Source organism: Zingiber officinale, chromosome 11B (genome assembly GCF_018446385.1).
Source record: "Zingiber officinale cultivar Zhangliang chromosome 11B, Zo_v1.1, whole genome shotgun sequence".
Classification (NCBI taxonomy): Eukaryota; Viridiplantae; Streptophyta; class Magnoliopsida; order Zingiberales; family Zingiberaceae; genus Zingiber; species Zingiber officinale.
In genome coordinates, this window is record NC_056007.1 from 66,207,031 (window position 1) to 66,226,037 (window position 19,007).

Below are 19,007 nucleotides of genomic sequence, written 5' to 3' on the forward strand. Positions count from 1 at the left end.
GCGGAGCATTTTTTCGCCAGAACTTTGCATTCTTTCCTGTAATTTTTTGTACGATCTTCACCGAGCATCTTCCGATCTTCACTGCCAGTTCTTGAAGGCTCTTGGGGTGATCTCCAAGGTTCAAGAGGCAACCTACATCAGCAAGATCAAGTAAGAAGAGGTTTTATTTTATACACTTGTGTATTTTCTTCTTGTTTGAGTGATTCTTGTTGTGAGGTGTTTGTGTAAGGCTTCTCCACCTTCGGCTGCGACCGAGAAGGAGTGTTTCATAGTGGAGGTGTGTGCTCAGTGTGTGGATCCTTGGATTAGTCACCTCTTCTTGAGATGGATACCAAGTAAACCCTAAGTGTTAGAGTTGTGAGTGTTTTGTGTTGTTTTGTCTTTGTATTCCACTGCACATTATCAAGACGAAGCAAGAACGAGCAAGCGCGACGAAACGCTATTCACCCCCCTCTAGCGGACATCAAGGTCCCAACAAAATGAACCCACTCATTGGATTGAGTCCAATCTGAATTAGACACATTGGATTAATGAGTTAGACTGAATGGGTTAGACATATTGGGTTATTGGATTAATGGTTAATCCAATATAATAAACCCAACCCATTAAGAGGAATACAAAGAGACAAAAACCCTTGGTATTCATTAGATGAATATAAATAGGTTTTTGGATTTTATTTTTCGTTAGATGAGAAAAGGTGTCTCTTGAGCTTCTCTCTTCTTCCTCCTTCTTCCTCCTTGGCTGAATCTTCAAGCTTGGTCGAACCATACTTCTTGCTAGCACAAGAAGATGGTTCTTCTCCGAAGGCTTCGTTCGTGCGATGAACGAAGGATATGTTCGTGTGGATACCATAGAGGCGCGGACGCTTGATCGCGCTGAGATCTGGATCCAAAGAAAAGGTTGATGTCGGGATTGCGAAGGGCACACAACAAAGGTATAATCCTATCATGTAGCTTAGTATAGTTTTCAGAAATTGTTTCTTCCCTTCGCATGGATCTGCTGGATAAGAGGATCTAGTAATTTTTCCGCTGCGTTTCCGTGTCTTTGGCGTGCAAGATCCCAACAGTGGTATCATAGCCACTTACGAAGGGCTATGCTAAGTTAGAATTTTTATATATGATATAGAAATTACTTGATAGGGTTTACTATGATTTACAAAAATTTATGAGTCTCGGTCAAACAAGGTTTCGGCCAAGAGAGTAAATCTCGGCCAAACTATGAGTCTTGGCTAGATTTTGTATCTCGGCCAAATCCTAAGCCTTGACCAAAATGGGTGTTTTGTTGGGAACAAATCAAGTTGGTGTGTGACCAGCAAGGTCTCAGCCAGGGGTGTTTTGTTGGGAATAAAACATAGTTGGTGTGTGACCAACAATTCTCGGCTAGAGGTGTTTTGTTTAGAACAAAACGTAGTTGGTATTGTGGGTAGTAGGGTCTCGGGTAAAGCAGTAACTCATACAATGAGTATACAAAAAATAAATTTTGCTTCGGGGGCGCTGCCCCTTGACCCCGCTTGCTAACCGGCGTGGCATTGCGGCTCATAATTTATTTGTTGAAATCATAGTAAATTTATGTCATAAGAATATTGTGAATAGATATGACATGGTGCATGGTTATGGCCCTTTAACCCCCAATGTGATTGGATGTGTGTAATGTTGTAATTCATAATACGGCCTGCGTGTCATGCCTTCATCCCTTTTATTCTTGTTGTAATTAGATTACACACGAATGTAACTCGAGTTTCTTTAGATTTTGTAATGTATAAAATTAGAAAGAGTTAGTCTTTTGGAAGACGGGTGAAAAGGAAGGAAGGACACTTGGATATGTTGAATCCTGGTAGCCGCTCACTTGGATACCAGGATTTATAAACTCTAGTACTTAGCCTAGAGGTCTAGAGTTCGAATCCTGGGGAAAGCAAAAATCCACTGGCCAGGGGTGGGAAGACCTAGTGAGTAACGGCACGTCCGAGGGTCGTCGGTCGACAACATAAGGCGTCGCCAAATAGGCCGCCAGTTGGGCCGCCTAAGGGACCGCCAAGGGGCCGCCAAATGGGCCACCATTTGGGCCGCCCAAGGGGTCGAGGGGCCAGGTCGTTACATAGAAGACGAAGAATGCCTGGTGAACTTTGTAAGAAAAATGCTCACCAGGAGAAAGAAGAACTTCAGTAGAAATGACCTGTAGAAGATCAACTCCACTACCGAACTAAAGAATGTGACCTACTTAGGATGCAACAAGAAGGGTCACTACAAGAATGAGTGTCCAAAGCAGAAGAACGACAAATCCAAGACAACCAAAAAGAAGGCACTCAAAGCAACGTGGGGCAAATCGTCTTTAGAGGAATCGGAAGCCAAAGATCAGAAGCACCAAAGCTACCTCGCCCTGATGGCCTGCGAAACAGAATCAGAGGGTGAATCGGAAGACGGGTCCGAACCCGAATCGAGCCACGAGTCCACACTCATTTCCGAAGGTTTCGATGAGGTATATTTTAATTTAAGCAAAAAGTTCTTTAAAGTAATTGCATGCTTAAATAGAAAATTAATCGAACACAAAAATTAAAATAAAATGCTCCTTGAGGAAAACCAACACCTCAAGGAACAAATTAGAAAATCTAATCCAAATCAAATTGTAAAACTTGAGGAGGAAAATTCTACACTAAAAATTGAAATTAATAAACTTAAGGGGTTATTTGAAAACTTTACAACTAGATCTAAAAATTTGGATCTAATCTTAAATAATCAAAAAACTATTTACAACAAATCTGGGCTTGGATACAAATCAAATTCAACAAATAAATTATTTATATCACTAGTAACCCAACATAAAACACAAACTAAAGCTTGGGTTTCAAAAGCGTGCCTAACCACATAAGTAGGAATAAACCAATACTACATACCTAAAAATAAAATATATTATGTAAAATCAAATAATCCAAAACATAAAACTAAATCAACTAAATCAAAATCAATTAATAGAAATAATTACAGAACCAAATCAAACCCAAACTATCATCAAGTTTATTACAATTATAAAAGTAATCGACATAAACCCAGAACTAAAACTTAATCCAGATCAATGATTCAGGGGGAGGCTCCAAACTAGTTAGCACCTCCAAAAATAACTTACCCAACAGGGTAATTAGGATTAGCTTAAAAAAGGGACAAAAGTTTAACTTGACCTATGGTACTAGTGAAGCTTTGGATGATAGTAAGTTAGGGAAGCTCTGTCTATGCATATTTAGGAAGATATGACTTCGACCTGGTGCATTTGGCTTAGTGGAACTAACTGAAGTTAGCCCTTACGAATCCTAACTAGTTGGACCAAGGATTTGTACTAAGTTCAGTGGATGAGACTATTTGAAAATTTTGAATGCATGGTTACTTTAATGATGTCCAGGTGACTCACCATAGCCCAGAAGTTTATCCAAAGAATGCCTATTTGTTGAGCCCAAAACTAAACCTAGATCTAACACAAAGTTAAACTAAACCCTGAAATTGAACCTAACTCATCTCACAAAATTTTAAGATTCCCTAATTGAAAACATAGATTGGGTGAGATGACTAAGGACATTAAAATTAAAATTAAATTAAATTAAATTAAATCAAATTCAAATTAAATTAAATTCAAAATTTAATTTCAAATTAACTAAAAATTTAATTTAACTTTAATTCAAAATTTTAACTTAATTTTTTTTAACTTAAATTTTTTCTAACTTAAAAAAATTTTTAACTTAAAAATTTATTTTAAATTCAAAATTTTAACTTAAAAACTTATTTTAACTTAAAAATTTATTTTAACTTAAATTGTTTTAACATAAAAATTTATTTTAACTTAAAAATTTATTTTAATTCAAAATTTTAACTTAAAAATTTATGTTAACTTAAAAATTTATTTTAAATTCAAAATTTTAACTTAAAAATTTATTTTAACTTAAAAAATTATTTTAACTTTAATTTTTTTTTAACTTAAAATTTTATTTTAACTTAAATTTTTTTTTAAACTTCAATTTTTTTTTAAACTTAAAAATTTATTTTAGCTTAGATTTTATTTTTAACTTAAAAATTTATTTTAACTTTTTTTTTTTAACTTAAAATTTTATTCAAAATTTTTACTTAAAAATTTATTTTAACTTAATTTTTTTAAAAAAAGTATTTTAACTTTATTTTTTTAAAAAAAATTATTTTAACTTAAAAGTTTTTTAAAAAAAATATTTTAAATTTAAAATTTTAACTTAAAATTTTATTTTAAATTAAAAAAGTAATTTTAACTTACAAATTTATTTTAACTTAATTTTTTTTTAATTCAAAATTTTAACTTAAAATTTTGTTAACTTAAAAATTTATTTTAAATTCAAAATTTTAACTTAAAAATTATATTAACTAAAACTAAAAATTAACCTAAATTTAAACTAAACTAACTTTAAAAATTAACTGTAAAACTTACACTTAAATTCATATTTAAAGTAGACTCAAATGAAGCTTAATTTAAATAAATCTGAACTCCTACCTGTTGTAGGAAACCAAGTGGATATTGGACAGTGGTTGTTCCAAACACATGACTGGGGATCAACCAAATTCACTGAATTAACCTTCAAAAGCCTAGAAACAGTTGCCTTTAGAAACAACGACAAACTTAAGATAATTAGAATAGGTAATATTGAACTCAAAACTGATTTTATTATTATGAAAGTATTACTTGTTGAAAATCTCAAATACAACCTTCTTAGTATTAGTCAATTGTGTGATTCTGGATATAAGGTTAGGTTCCTATCCTCTGAATGTTTGATTAAGCACTTAGACAACCCTACTATAAGTTTGAAAGGGGTTAGAATAGATAATATCTATGCAATTAATCTAACCACTTCTTCACTTAAGTGTTACTTAACACTAAAAGAAGAAACATGGTTATGTCATAGAAGAATGTCACACACCAAATTTAGAAATATAAGTAAGTTAAATGGATTAGTTAGAGGCTTACCAAAATTACCCAACTTAGACTCAATAATTTGTAATGCTTGTCAACAAGGAAAACAAACAAAATCTACTCACAAACCAACTAATCAACTTCAAACAAATTCAATACTAGAACTATTACACTTAGACTTATTTGATTCCCATGGTCAAATCAATAAATGGAAGCCTATATTGCCTAGTAATAATAGATGACTACTCTAGATTCACTTGGATAAAATTCTTAAAAAATACAAATGAAATATTTGAAATCTTTACTAATTTTTGCAAACAAGTTGAAAATGAAAAAGACCTAAAAATAAAAAAAAATCAAAAGTGACAACGGAGGTGAATTTAAAAATCACAACTTTAACCAATTTTGTCTTGAAAACAGTTGCCATCATGAATTTTCATGTCCTAAACACCTCAATAAAATAGGATAGTAGAAAGAAAAAACAAAACTCCACTTGAAGCTTCTAGGACAATGCTAAATGAATATAACTTACCAAATACTTTTGGGCAGAAGCTGTTAGTACTGAAGGCGCTGAAATTCCATTCTGTGTCAATTTCCCTATACAAAATTAATTGTACAAGAATAGAACTTTTCCTAGCAACCCGCATGTTCGATCAGTCATATGTTTGATCAATCAAGCAAGTTCTTGAATGATCAAAGCACACCTTGATCGAAGTACCATATCGCTGGTCTCTTGTGTTGGTATTCCAAAAAATGATACAAAGAAAACTAACTAATTACATAGCGGAATTAAAGAACTAATTGTACCTTTTCTTTGTAGCTAAAGACCTCTTGATCTTTTGTCGTATTCCTCTCCTCTTCTTGGACGTCGTGTGGGCGATGATCTACCAAGACAACACCACCCTCCTTCTCATTTCTCTGTTTCCAAACCACCGGCTACAAAAGGAGGCTCTAGGATGGGGCACCTTCTAATCTTCTTCCTTCTCTTCTTCTTCAATCCGCCGACCACCAAGGAGGAGGGGGCGCCGGCCACTAAGGAGGAACGGAGGAACAGGGGGGGGCAGGGAAGAGGGGGGTGCGCAGGCCACCAAGGAAGAGGTGGGATGCCGCCGGCCCTAGGTAAGGAGAAGAGGAGGCTTGTGGGAAAATTATGTTTTAGGGGGTACCGCCTACTCCTTTTATAACCTTTGCCGTCGGTTACAAAGAGAGAAAAATAACAGAATTTTATTTTAAAAAAAAATCTCTCTTTCTATAACCAAGTTAAATCAAACCAAGTTATGGATGAGTGGATGCGAGGCTTTATATAGAGGCTACAATAGAGACCTAGAGGAGGAATTAGTTTATACCTCCTGATGGGCTTGGGCTTCTTGTGTTCGGCTCGAACACTCAACCCAAGTCCATTAATAATAACTCATACCACTAAAGGGTTATTATTGAACTATCGCACCAATTCCATATTACAATATAGGCTCCTTCTTATCATGAGTGCGTTAATCTCCCTGTGTTTAAGATATCGTATGTCCGTTAATTAATTGAGTTACTGACAACACAATTAATTAACATCTGATTCCAAGAGTAGTATCACTCAACTTTATTATCATGTCAGACTAAGTCCACCTGTAGGGTTTACATGATAATCCTTATGAGCTCCTCAAGAGAACATTATCATCCTAAATAATTAGGACACAGATTCCTTCTATAATCAACAACACACCATATAAATAGTACTATTTTTTAACTCATCGGGCCTATTAATTTAACGAATAAATCTCACCCATTGATAAGTTAAAGAAATAAATACTAAGTATACGTGCTTGTTATTATATAGGGATTAAGAGGATGCACATCCATAATAACAGAGGTTCTGTTCTTTTATGTAGTCAGTATAAATCGAACAACCTCAAATGGTCCTGCTCAATACACACATAGTGTACTAGTGTAATTTTATAGTCAAGACAAACTAATACCAAATTACACTACAACCATTCCAATGGTTTGTCCCAATCCATCTTGGTTATGAGCTACTATTTATAATTTATAAGGAACTGATAACATGATCTTCTGTGTGGCACTACATACCATGTTATCTACAATATAAATTAAATAGACAACTGTATTGACATATATATATAAATATAAAATGCAAACATTTGACCAAAGTGATTCTCATTTCAAAATATTTCAAAATAAATGTTCATACAAAAGCTAGGCTTATAGTATACATCCCAACAAGTATAGCATGTTATGTACAAAACTAAACTACAATAAATAAAATTCACAATAAAATCTTATTTGAAATATATTAAAATAAACAACCTAATATTAAATATTTTAAAGTATTTGAATTCTCAGTCTATATACTAAATACAATAGAAAACTTAGGAAAATTTGTCTCAAAAATAGAAAATGGAATATTTGTAGGATATTCATTAAACAGTAGAGATTATAGAATATATAATAAAGTTACACTAAGAATTGAAGAAACCTCAAATGTGAAATTTGAAGAGTCCAACCAAAACTTAGAACAAATCCAAATTCAACCAATTGATTTTGTTCAAGGTAACACTAGTCAAGGGGAAGCCAATGAAAACCTAATTCACGAAGAAGAATATCAGCTTCAAGTGAATGAACCTCCCATAACCCTAAGAGTCAACCCAAATCATCCAATTGACCAAATAATCAGTGTCCCAGACCTAAGGGTAAAGACCAGGTCATCCTTCAGGAACTTAAATCAAATATCCCTAATTTCAAAGATTGAAACCAAAATAATAGCTGAATCCTTACTTGATCCAGACTGGATTATAGTCATTCAAAAAGAGCTAACCCAATTTGAGAGAAACGTAGTCTTGGACTTAGTACCACCACCCAAAATAAAAAGATAATAGAAACTAAATGGGTATTCAGAAACAAACTAAGTGAAACTGGGGAAATTGTTAGAAACAAGGCTAGACTAATTGCTAAGGGATTTAGTCAAGTAGAGGGACTTGATTATGATGAAACATATGCCCCAGTAGCCAGACTTGAGTCCATTAGAATGTTACTTATCTATGCAGTCCATAAAGGATTTAAACTTTATTAAATGGATGTTAAATCCTCATTTTTAAATGAGCTAATTAAAGAAGAAGTTTATGTATGTAGGTCGGCCACCTAGGTTTGAGAGTTTAGATCATCTTGATCATGTATTTAAACTTAAGATTGCCTTATATGGACTTAAACAAGCACCTAGGGTATGGTAAGAAAGATTAACCTCTTACCTAATTTCCAAAGAATACAACCAAGGACAAATTGCCCCAACCTTATTTGTCAAACCAATCAAACAAGATATTTTTATAGCCCAAGTTTATGTAGATGATATAATCTTTGGGTCAACCAATTCAGAATTTTTACAAGAATTTATAACCCTAATGGAAAAAGAATTTGAAATGAACCTGGTAGGTAAACTAACTTACTTTTTAGGGCTATAAATTAAACAAACAAATGAAGACAATTACATTTATCAACAAAAATATATTAACGAATTACTTAAAAAATTTAGAATGGAAAACTCTAAGGAAATAAAGACACCTATGGCGACTAATACAACCTTAGATGATGACCCTAATGGGAAACCAGTTAACTTAAAATTAGGACTGTAACCAAGTCGAGCCAAGCCGAGCTTAAAATGAACCAAGTTTTTGAAATGAGTGTTCAAGCTTGGCTTGGTTTAATTTTTATGAGCTTGAGCTTATTTGAAGCTTGGCTTGAGCTTAGTTCATTTAAATGTTATCAAACTCTCAATTCAAGCTTGGTTCGAGCTTGGCTTGAGCTTGGTTTGTTTAGATGTTATCAAGCTCTCAATTCAAATTTATTTGATTGCTTGAAACTTTTATATAGTTGTTTAATTGATTATTAAACTTGATAATTTAAATTTATTTATTTATTTTATTATTTATTTATCATATTGAAAAGAGTTTTATTAATAAATATGGTTCATGAACATTGTTCATGAACGTTGTTCACAAACATTGTTCACGAACGTCGTTCACGAACGTCATTCACGAACGTCGTTCACGAACGTTAACGAACTGAACACATATGTGTCCAAGCCTGTTTGTTTAGCTTAACAAGCTGTTCAAGCTTGTTTGTTTAATTAATCTTATATATATTGAACGAATATAAATAGACTCTTGCCAAGTCGAACACCAAGCTTGTTCATGAACGTTTGGTTAATTTACAATCCTACTTAAAATACTATAGGAGTGCTATAGGAAGCCTACTATACTTAACTGCAAGTCGACCTGATATTTTATTTGTAGTTAGTATGTGTGCTAGATATCAAACATGTACTAAAGAATCATATTTAACTCAAGTCAAAAGAATTTTTAGATATCTCAAAGGAACATTAAATGTAGGAATTTGGTATCCTAGAACAACCAATTTTGAACTCATAGGATATTCTGACTCAGATTACGAAGGTTGTAAACTAGACCGTAAAAGTACAAATGGTGGATGTTAGCTATTTGGCACATCACTTGTTAACTGGTTTAATAGAAAGTAATACTATGTTGCTTTATCTACTACTGAGTCAGAATATATAGCTATAGGAGAATGTGTCGCACAATTATTATGGATGATGCACACTTTAAAAGATTTTAATTTAAACTTTACAAATATAAAAGTACTAATTGATAATGTTTATTCAATTAATTTAACAAATAATCTTGTGTATCATTCAAGAACTAAACACATTGAAATTAGACACCACTTTATCAGGCATCATGTCACTAAAGGTGATATTGAACTCAAATACATTGAGTCCAAGTCTAACTTAGCTGACATATTCACTAAACCCCTCCCTGAAAGTGAATTTAGTAACTTACGCCGACAATTAGGAATGTGCTCAATAGACTAGAATTCTTAATTGCAAAATTATTTTCAAAATTTTCTTTAAAATTCTAGGTTAAAACTTTTTATATTTCTCAAAAATCCTTATTTTTAGAATTTTCAAAATCAGCTTTAGCCTTAGTCTAGATCAAATCCTTAGAATGCATGTTCCTATAGATCTAGGATTTGAGTATCTCACCAACATATTAGGGCTACTTTGTTTGTGTATTATTGAATTAAGAAAGCTGTGAGATGCATAGGCAGATTGCTTGGACTTAAGATGCTTATATCAGTGCATCAACATAAGTCTGGCGTTAAATATCAAACTAATATTAATCAGGTTAAGTTGTTCAGTTTAGTCAAACACTAATTGAATAAATTAAACTTAACCTGACTAACCAAGCGAAAACTGCTATCTTCTCATAGTTCGTAAGTAACTAATAGTTAGACAGTTAAGGACGCTTTCTGGTTGTTTTATTTTAAAGTAATGTCAGATTCAGGGAGAGGATTACTATTTTTCTTGAACATATTCTGTAAAATTATGTTTAAAACTGTCTATTTTTTTTTAACTACTAGCCTTTTCAAAACTTCAAAGTTCTTTTAATTTTTTTTTAACCTTAAAATTTTAAAAGATAACTTTGAAAATCAGTTTTAAAGATGACTTTAAAAATCAGTTTTAAAAATATTATTTTCAATTTTTTTTTGTTTTCAAAAGATTTCAAAATCCTATTTAAAGTTTTATCATTCTATTATTCTATTTTTGAAAACATTCCTTATATTTTTTTTTTCAAAATTTCATTTTCTAAAAATTTTTCTAAAATGTTTCGAATAGTTATCTTTCAAAATATCCCTTATTTTTAATTTGAAAATGTTGTTTTCTGAAAATATTTTTTTTTGAGAATATTCCTTGTTGTTAATCCTCTACCTTTACAAAAAATCTAGCTTTATCAAATTTTGTGTCTTTTACTTATGTTAGTAGATTTTCAAAATATTTATTTTTGAAAATCCTGCTATCAAGTTTTTAAAACATTCATTTATGAAAATCATTTTTAAAAGATGTTTGTAAAGACTTTTCCAATTTTTTTTTTTACGTTAACCTCCCCTAAGTAAATCCTAAAAAAATTTTATTATCAAAATTTTCTATTAGTCTTTTACTTAGCCAAATTTTCCTTAACTTATCTATACTTATTTTTCATGAATGTTAAAGGGAAAGATTAGATGATTTAAGTTAGCAGCAAAATACCAAGTATAAACACCAAAATAAGACTAACTTAAAAATCATGTCATTGCTTATTTTTGCATATTTTTCACTAACTTAATGCAGGTTGTCATTACATCAAAAAGGGGGAGATTGTTGGTACAGTTAGTACTAACGGTCTAACTCAGATTTTGATAAATGACAAAGTAGATTAAGTTAGGTTTGTTGTGATCTAACACTTTAATTGAGTGTGCAGGAGAAATCCAGCTAGGTCGACAATGCGACCGGATAGCTGGTGCGAAGTCCAAATAGGTCGACGAGCTGACCGAATATCTGGCACGAAGCCCAGCTAGGTCGACGGGCCGGACGGATAGCACGAAGCCCAGCTAAGTCGATGGGTCGACCGAATGACCGGATAGCTAGCACGAAACCCAGCTAGGTCGACAGGCCGACCGGATAGCTGGCATGAAGTCCAGACTGGTCGACGGGCTAACAGGATGTCTGGCAAAAGGTAAGTAAAGGCGAGCCACTAGAGGAGAGTGACTGTGAGGGCGCGCCCCAGTTTAGGGACAGTAGGCGTCAGTCCAGTTTAGGTTATTTGAGATCCCTAAACTAAGACATTGACTAGTTTAAGGTCCTGGGAGGACAGGAACTAATTACTACCATTTATATTTGTGCTAACACTTGTCTTGCACAGTATTTGGACTAACACATTTGTTGCAGGACAAGAAAATAAGCAGTAAAGCAAAGCTACCTTCGGGTGAACAGTACCCGAGGGCGCCCTCCATGGCTATAGAAGACGCCTCGATACTGTTCATAGAATGCACCTTCCATGGCTATGGAAAGCACCCTTAACAGGATAATTTTTTGAATCGGCTGCAGATAAGTACAGTTTGCTCGGGATAAAGTTTGCCTTATTGGAGGCGCCTTCCATGCTTATGGGAGGTGCCCTCCAAGCTCTTTATAAGGCAGTCTTGAGTAGACACTTATACATCAAATGCATACGAGCTACTATGTGTACATTTGAGCTTCCGATTGCTCCCGGTTTCTGTTGCATTGCTCCCGGTTTCTGCTGCAACTCTACTGTGAAGCTGTTGAGCCCGACGATTGCTCCAAGGAGTTCCGATCGCGTCTGACAGACAGACATCAACACGAAGTACCTCATCTCGACTTCTAGAGAGTGTTGGTAACATTTGCTTTCTATACTTAATTTCTATAAAAGGGCAAGTGCAGTGTGTTGCACTTGACCTAATTCTTTTATACTCGATTCTCTCTTTCGGGGTACCGCAAGAGGTTTTTAGTGGATTACCCATCAATAGGTTCACGGGACCTGATCCTTAGAGTAGCAGTCGACGAAGGTTCCAAATCAAGTAAAAATCTCTTGTGTTCTTCTCTTTGAATTCTTACTTTCCGCTGCGTACTCGAGTTTTAAAAATCGAAAGAGAAATATTTTGAAAATCATGTGATTCATACTCCCTCTCACGTGCATTTTGATCCAACAATGACCATCAGCAAAGAATTGATATATCTGGGTTCCAAAACTAGAACTTTAGAGATTTGGTCCAAAGAGAAGCACACCGCTTTGGGTGCTCTTCAGATAGGCACAAATTGCAGGGTTCAATGCATCAACGTTGATGAGGGAGAAATGTTGGTGATAGGAACATTGGATGGACGACTTCAGGTAACTACTGCTCAATTTGACAATTCAGATTCTCTGGTCCTTATCCCGGGTCCCGTCTTGGTCCCTTAATTTTTTCGGATACTTTTCATCTAGTGAATTCAACCGAAAAATTACCATCTAAATTATCTCAATTTCATGTATAAATTATTGTTAGTGTGTGCACTTATGTGCTAAGACACTCCTTATATATTTTACGGATAATTATTTAATAAAAGCAAGAATTTATCATTAATTATTTACTTTTCTGTACGTATATGATTAATGATAAAGCCTCACAAATTAATGGGTATATTAATCTGAAAACAGTCCTTGATCAGATAAATATCTAGGGAGGACATGGATATCTAGATCAACGTTGAATATGACTAGGTCTAGATAGACCGAGGGATGAGTATCCAAGTTGTACTTGGAGTTACCTTGAGTTTAAAGGTACACTGGATACGACTCGCTCAAGAGGAGACCACATATTAAGCATCATTGATTATTACTCTTATGAACAAATGTAACTGATCTTTTAACTTGAGACCTTCATTTATTCTATGCGTGAAGTTATGTGCTTTGACGCCGTTAAAAGCAGCCTTTAATCGGATTGTGATTAATACGGTAGTTGGGTGTATGACAAAGAGTAGAGAGAATAGTGTTGAGTTAATAGAGAATTCATCACTCTCTTGGATTAGGAGTTAACATCCTGGTCACTTAATAAAGATATTAGTGACTCGAAATCCATGGCCATGGGAGGAATGATTTATCATTCAAGAGAAGTCTATTATATCTTGGAAATCAAGTAAAATAATTAATTTGGTAATGATGCATAATGTACCAAATTAATTGGGATGTAGGCTTAGATGAAGAGATTGAATTACACAATAATCAGTTCATGGTAGTTTACAGTTTATGACTGATATTAATTCTATCGCGTTGGGTGGCTAAAAACGGTTGCTAGATAGTTACCTTAGTCTGTGTATGGATTTACACTGCCCTCATGTATAAAACCTAGAGGGTCGTACACATAGCACGTAGACATGAACAATGGTATCGGAAGCTAGTCGAGATCAAGATCATATATGAATTTATTTGTATAAAGAAGAGAGAATTCGAATGGTCATAATCATGATAATTAATGGAGAATTCGAAGAGTCATCATAATGATAATTAATGGAGAAGTTGAAGAGTCATCATAATGAAGGTCATAAATGAGGAATTTATGGAGGGTATAACTCTTCATCTTCCTAATTAATGAAGATCATAAATGATGAATTTATTGAGAACTTAACTCTTCGTATTCCTTGGAGGCTATAAGTAGCCATCCTCGGAAAGATTCAAGAGTAGAATTCGTGCTCTCCATTTCTCCCTCGTCAACTTCTTCTTCGTTCGGAAGAGATCGTAGTGCTTCCAAGACTTTGTCGATCCAAGAGGCTAGCACCTAATGGATCGTATCAAGTTCGTGATTTAGTGCACGTGGATACCGCTAGAGGAGTCACACGTGAGACTCTTATCTATCAAGTGATATCATTCAAGTCTATCAAGGAATTGAGGTATGTTTTATGTTACTTTTGTGTAATACTATAAGTACCATAAAAAGATCCATGATTCATTATATGTCTTCCACTGCGCTTCGAATCCAACACTGGTATCAGAGCCAATTCATGGTTAGATCATATAGTATGAAGCCGATTCTTAAAAATTTATTTGAGGAATCAGTGTTTCGAGAGATTTCAAAGAAATCTTAATTTCTTTATTTCAAGTTATATGCCGTAACATTTCATGATAGAAATGAATTTTGTCTAAAACCTATATAGTAATATATGTTGTAATTTAGATATAAATTCCTTATGGCATAAGTAGATTAACATGTTAAAATCTCCGATATCTATTCGTCTTAAAAGACTAAGAAGATTAATGGAGATAAATCTCGTAATGAGATTGTGCAAATGCACAAGAAGTTAATTATGGTGAGACATTTTAATAATTATAAAATCTCTTAAATATATTAAAGTCAAGATCTGTTAAAAGCCCTCCATTAATAACTATGATGATAGTTAGAGTTTTTACATAAGTCAGTACAGCTCAGCTGTGGACTTGTGTCAAAACATCTATAATTTATCATAATTATTAGTGGGCCGACTTAACTCAAATTCGTTGACTGGTTTAGCTCAGCTAAGGTTAACTGATTTGATAGGCAAGTGTTGAGAATATAAGGCTCAACAAGAACATACTGAAAGTCTTATAGATTTGTGATTGGTAAGTTAAGACCTACTTGATGAATGTAGCATGTAGGTACAACTCAGCTATGTGCATTCTATATGATTCAGGGTTTCGGTCCTATTAGGAATTGTTACCAACCAATTCCCGATTCTAACAGTGAGGGTTGTTGGACTTGAATAAAATAATAAGAGTTATAAAGACCTTTATTAAATATATTCCAAAAATACTAAAACTCTGCTTTAAAATTTTAGATGGCAAACACAAGTACCTTATCACTACGAAGCATTCTCAAGAAAGAGAATATCCTCCTCGGTCCCGACTACTTGGATTGGTATAGGAAACTGAAAATTATCTTACAACACAAGAGAGAAATTTACGTGCTTGAAGATAAATCACTGAAAGAGCCTACACCTAATGCTTCAGACGAAGATTAGTCATATTATTCTCAATATATGGAAGATGCACTAGATGTGCAATGCATCATGTTGTCTTCTATGTCTCCCGAGTTGTAGAGACAACATGAGAACATGAGTGCTAGGGAGATTGATCAGCACTTGTGTGAGCTCTTCCAAGAGAGTGCGGGAGTAGAGAGGTATGAAACCTCTCGAGCACTATTTCGTACCATACTGGAGGAAGGCGACCAAGTTGGGTTTCATGTACTCAAGATGATCGGGTATATAGAGAGGCTCGAGAGCTTAGGTTCCAAGGTGGACCAGGACTTGGCTGTTGACCTAGTCTTGTCGTCGTTGCCTCCATCATTTTCCCAATTCGTGTTGAATTTCAACATGAACAGTATAGACAAGAGTTTGACTGATCTGATGGTAATGCTAAAAACTGCTGAGAAGGATATGAAGGTAAATCCTTCACTGTATGCAATGATGGTCAGAAAGACCAACAAGCGCCCTAGCACCGAGAAGTTTAATCCTAAGGCTAATGTAGTGAAAAATCATAGATATCAAGCTCAGAAGAAGCTTAATAAAGGGATGTAGGTACCCCAATCTAATGACAAGGAGGCCACGTGCTTCCATTGTGGCAAGAAAGGTCACTGGAAGAAAAACTGTTATATTTTCATGAAGAAGAATGCCAGTGGAGCGGATGCTTCAGATATCTTTATGATAGAGTGCAATCTTTCTATTTCTTCATTATGGGTCATAGATTCTAGAAGTAGTTCTCACATTTGTGCGAACAAGCAGGGTCTAAGTGACTGCAGACGGTTGTCCAAGGGTGAAATGAACCTACGAGTAGCTAATGGAGCGAGAGTTGCTGCATTAGCTATTTGAACCTATTCAATAAATTTACCTAGTGGACTTGTTTTGAATTTAGAAAACTGTTATTTTGTTCCCAGTTTCTCAAAGAATATCATTTCGGTGTCAAGTTTAGACACCAAGGGATTTGTATTTCAATTCAAGGACAAGTTATGTTCCTTTTATTTGAATAATATATTCTATGAGAATGGTTCATTGAATAATGGTCTTTATGTTCTTAACTTAGATGAACCGATCTATTATATTGAAAGTAAGAAACAGAAATTATATGACCCAACTTATCATATCTCTAGCACTGTAGACTTGGTCATATAACCCAGAAACGCATCACTAGATTACTCAGTAATGGGTATTTGAACTTTTTTGAATGAGAGCTCATAGATACATGTGAAGCATGTTTACAAGGCAAAATGACCAAGAAGTCATTCACCAAGATAGGTGAACGGGCAAAGGAACCACTAGAACTCATACATAGTGATGTTTGTGGGTCATTGCAAGTTCAGGCTAGAGGAGCGTATACATACTTCGTGACTTTTACTGACGATTTAAGTAGATATAGATATGTCTACTTAATAAAACATAAGTCTGAAACTCTAGACAAGTTTAAGGAGTTCGATAATGAGGTAGAAACCCAACGTGGCAAGAAGATTAAGGTCCTTCGGAGTGATCGAGGTGGCGAGTATCTAAGCCAAGAGTTCATTGATTACCTAAAAGAGTGTAGGATAATTTCTCAACTTACACCTCCTAGAATGCCGGAGTGGAATGATGTTTCAGAAAGGAGAAATCGCACACTCATGGATATGGTTAAATCAATGATGAGTCATGCAAGTCTTCCAATGTCATTTTGGGGCTATGCCTTAGAAACAACAGCACACACTTAACTGAGTTCCAACCAAGACTGTAGATAAGACTCCTTATGAATTATGGTTTGGAAAGAAACCAAATTTGTCTTATCTTAAGATATGGGATTGTGATGCTTATGTGAAGAATGAAAATTCTAATAAGCTTGCAGCAAGATCCATAAAATGTACATTTGTAGGTTATCCTAAAGCTAAAATGGGATATTATTTGTATCTCCCAATTGAGCACAAAGTTATTGTTGTTCGATATGTTACTTTATTGGAAAAAGAATTTATTTCTAAAGAAAGTAGTAGAAGTAAGTAAGTCTTGAAGAAATTATAGACTCTACAAATAGGTTGGAAGATGAACAGTTAGATAATGAGACAGTGGCATAAGTACAAGTGTCTCCTTCATCCGAGACTGCTCAAGAAACGTGAGATCAATGTAAGTCTACAAGAATACACCGAGAGTCAAACAGATATGGTTGACTGGTAACAAAGATGAGGAAGTGTTACTCATCGAAGATGATGATTCGTCGACTTACGAGGAAGCAGTTGCTTCAAATGATTATGAGAAATGGATGGAAGCCATGAAATCTGAAATGGACTCCATGTACACCAACCAAGTTTGGGAGTTGGTTGATGTGCCAATTGAGGTAAAACCCATAGGATGCAAATGGATCTTCAAGAAAAAGATTGACATGGATGGGAACATAAGTACATATAAAGCTAGGCTTGTGGCAAAGGGTTTCAATCAACGTCAAGGAATTTACTATGATGAAACATTTTTGCCTATTACAATGCTTAAGTCCATTAGAATTTTGCTAGCTATAGCAGCTTACAAGGACTACGAGATTTGGTAAATGGATGTTAAAACTGCTTTCCTAAATGGAAGGTTACAAGAGGAAGTATATATGGTACAACCTCCCGATTTTATAAAATCTGAGAACACCAATAAGTTATGTAGGCTCAAGAAGTCCATTTATGGACTAAAGCAAGCATCTCAGAGTTGGAATCTGCGATTTGACGAAGCCATTAAAGATTTTTCTTTTGTCAAAAATCCAGAAGAACCTTGCATTTACAAGAAGGTTAGTGGGAGCAAGATTACGTTCCTAGTGTTGTATGTTGATGATATACTTCTTATAGACAATGACATCCCTAGCCTAGAATCTACCAAGACTTGGTTGGGAGAGTGTTTCTCAATGAAAAATCTTTGGGATGCAACCTATGTCTTAAGTATTAGAATATATCGAGATAGACAAAGTAGGTTACTAGGGTTGAGTCAAGGTGTATACATTAATAAAATGTTGAATAGATTCGGTATGCAGGACTCCAAGAGAAGATATTTATCAGTGTCACATGGTGTGCATCTTTCTAAGGCTATGTGTCCAGGAACACAAAAGGAAAGAAGTAGAATGGACAAGATACCTTATGTTTCGGCTATAGGGTCCATAATATATGCTATGATCTGTACTCGACCAGATGTCTCGTATGCAATAAGCATGACGAGTAGATATCAGTCAGATCCTGGAGAGGGTCATTGGACTGCGGTAAAGACTATCCTCAAGTATCTTAGAAGAATAAAGAACATGTTCTTAGTTTTTGGAGGAGACGAGGAATTAGTCGTCAGAGGATATACTGACGCAAGTTTTCAGACAGATCAAGATGATCTGAAATCGCAGCAAGGATATGTCTTTTGTCTGAATGGTGCAGTTGTTTGCTGGAGGAGTTCCAAGCAGGAGACAGTTGCAGATTCAACAGTTGAGTTCGAGTACATATATAGCAGCTTCAGAGGCAGCAAAGGAAGCTGTGTGGATCAAGAACTTCATGGCGAGGCTTGAAGTGGTTCCTAGCATTGTTGATCCAGTTGTACTATATTGTGATAATAATGCGACTATAACACAGGCAAAGGAGCCAAGGTCTCACCAACGATCCAAGCATGTACTAAGGAAGTATCACCTCCTTAGAGAGATTGTTCAGAGGGGTGATGTGTTGGTTAGCAGAGTAGATACCAGCGAGAATATCACAGACCCACTCAC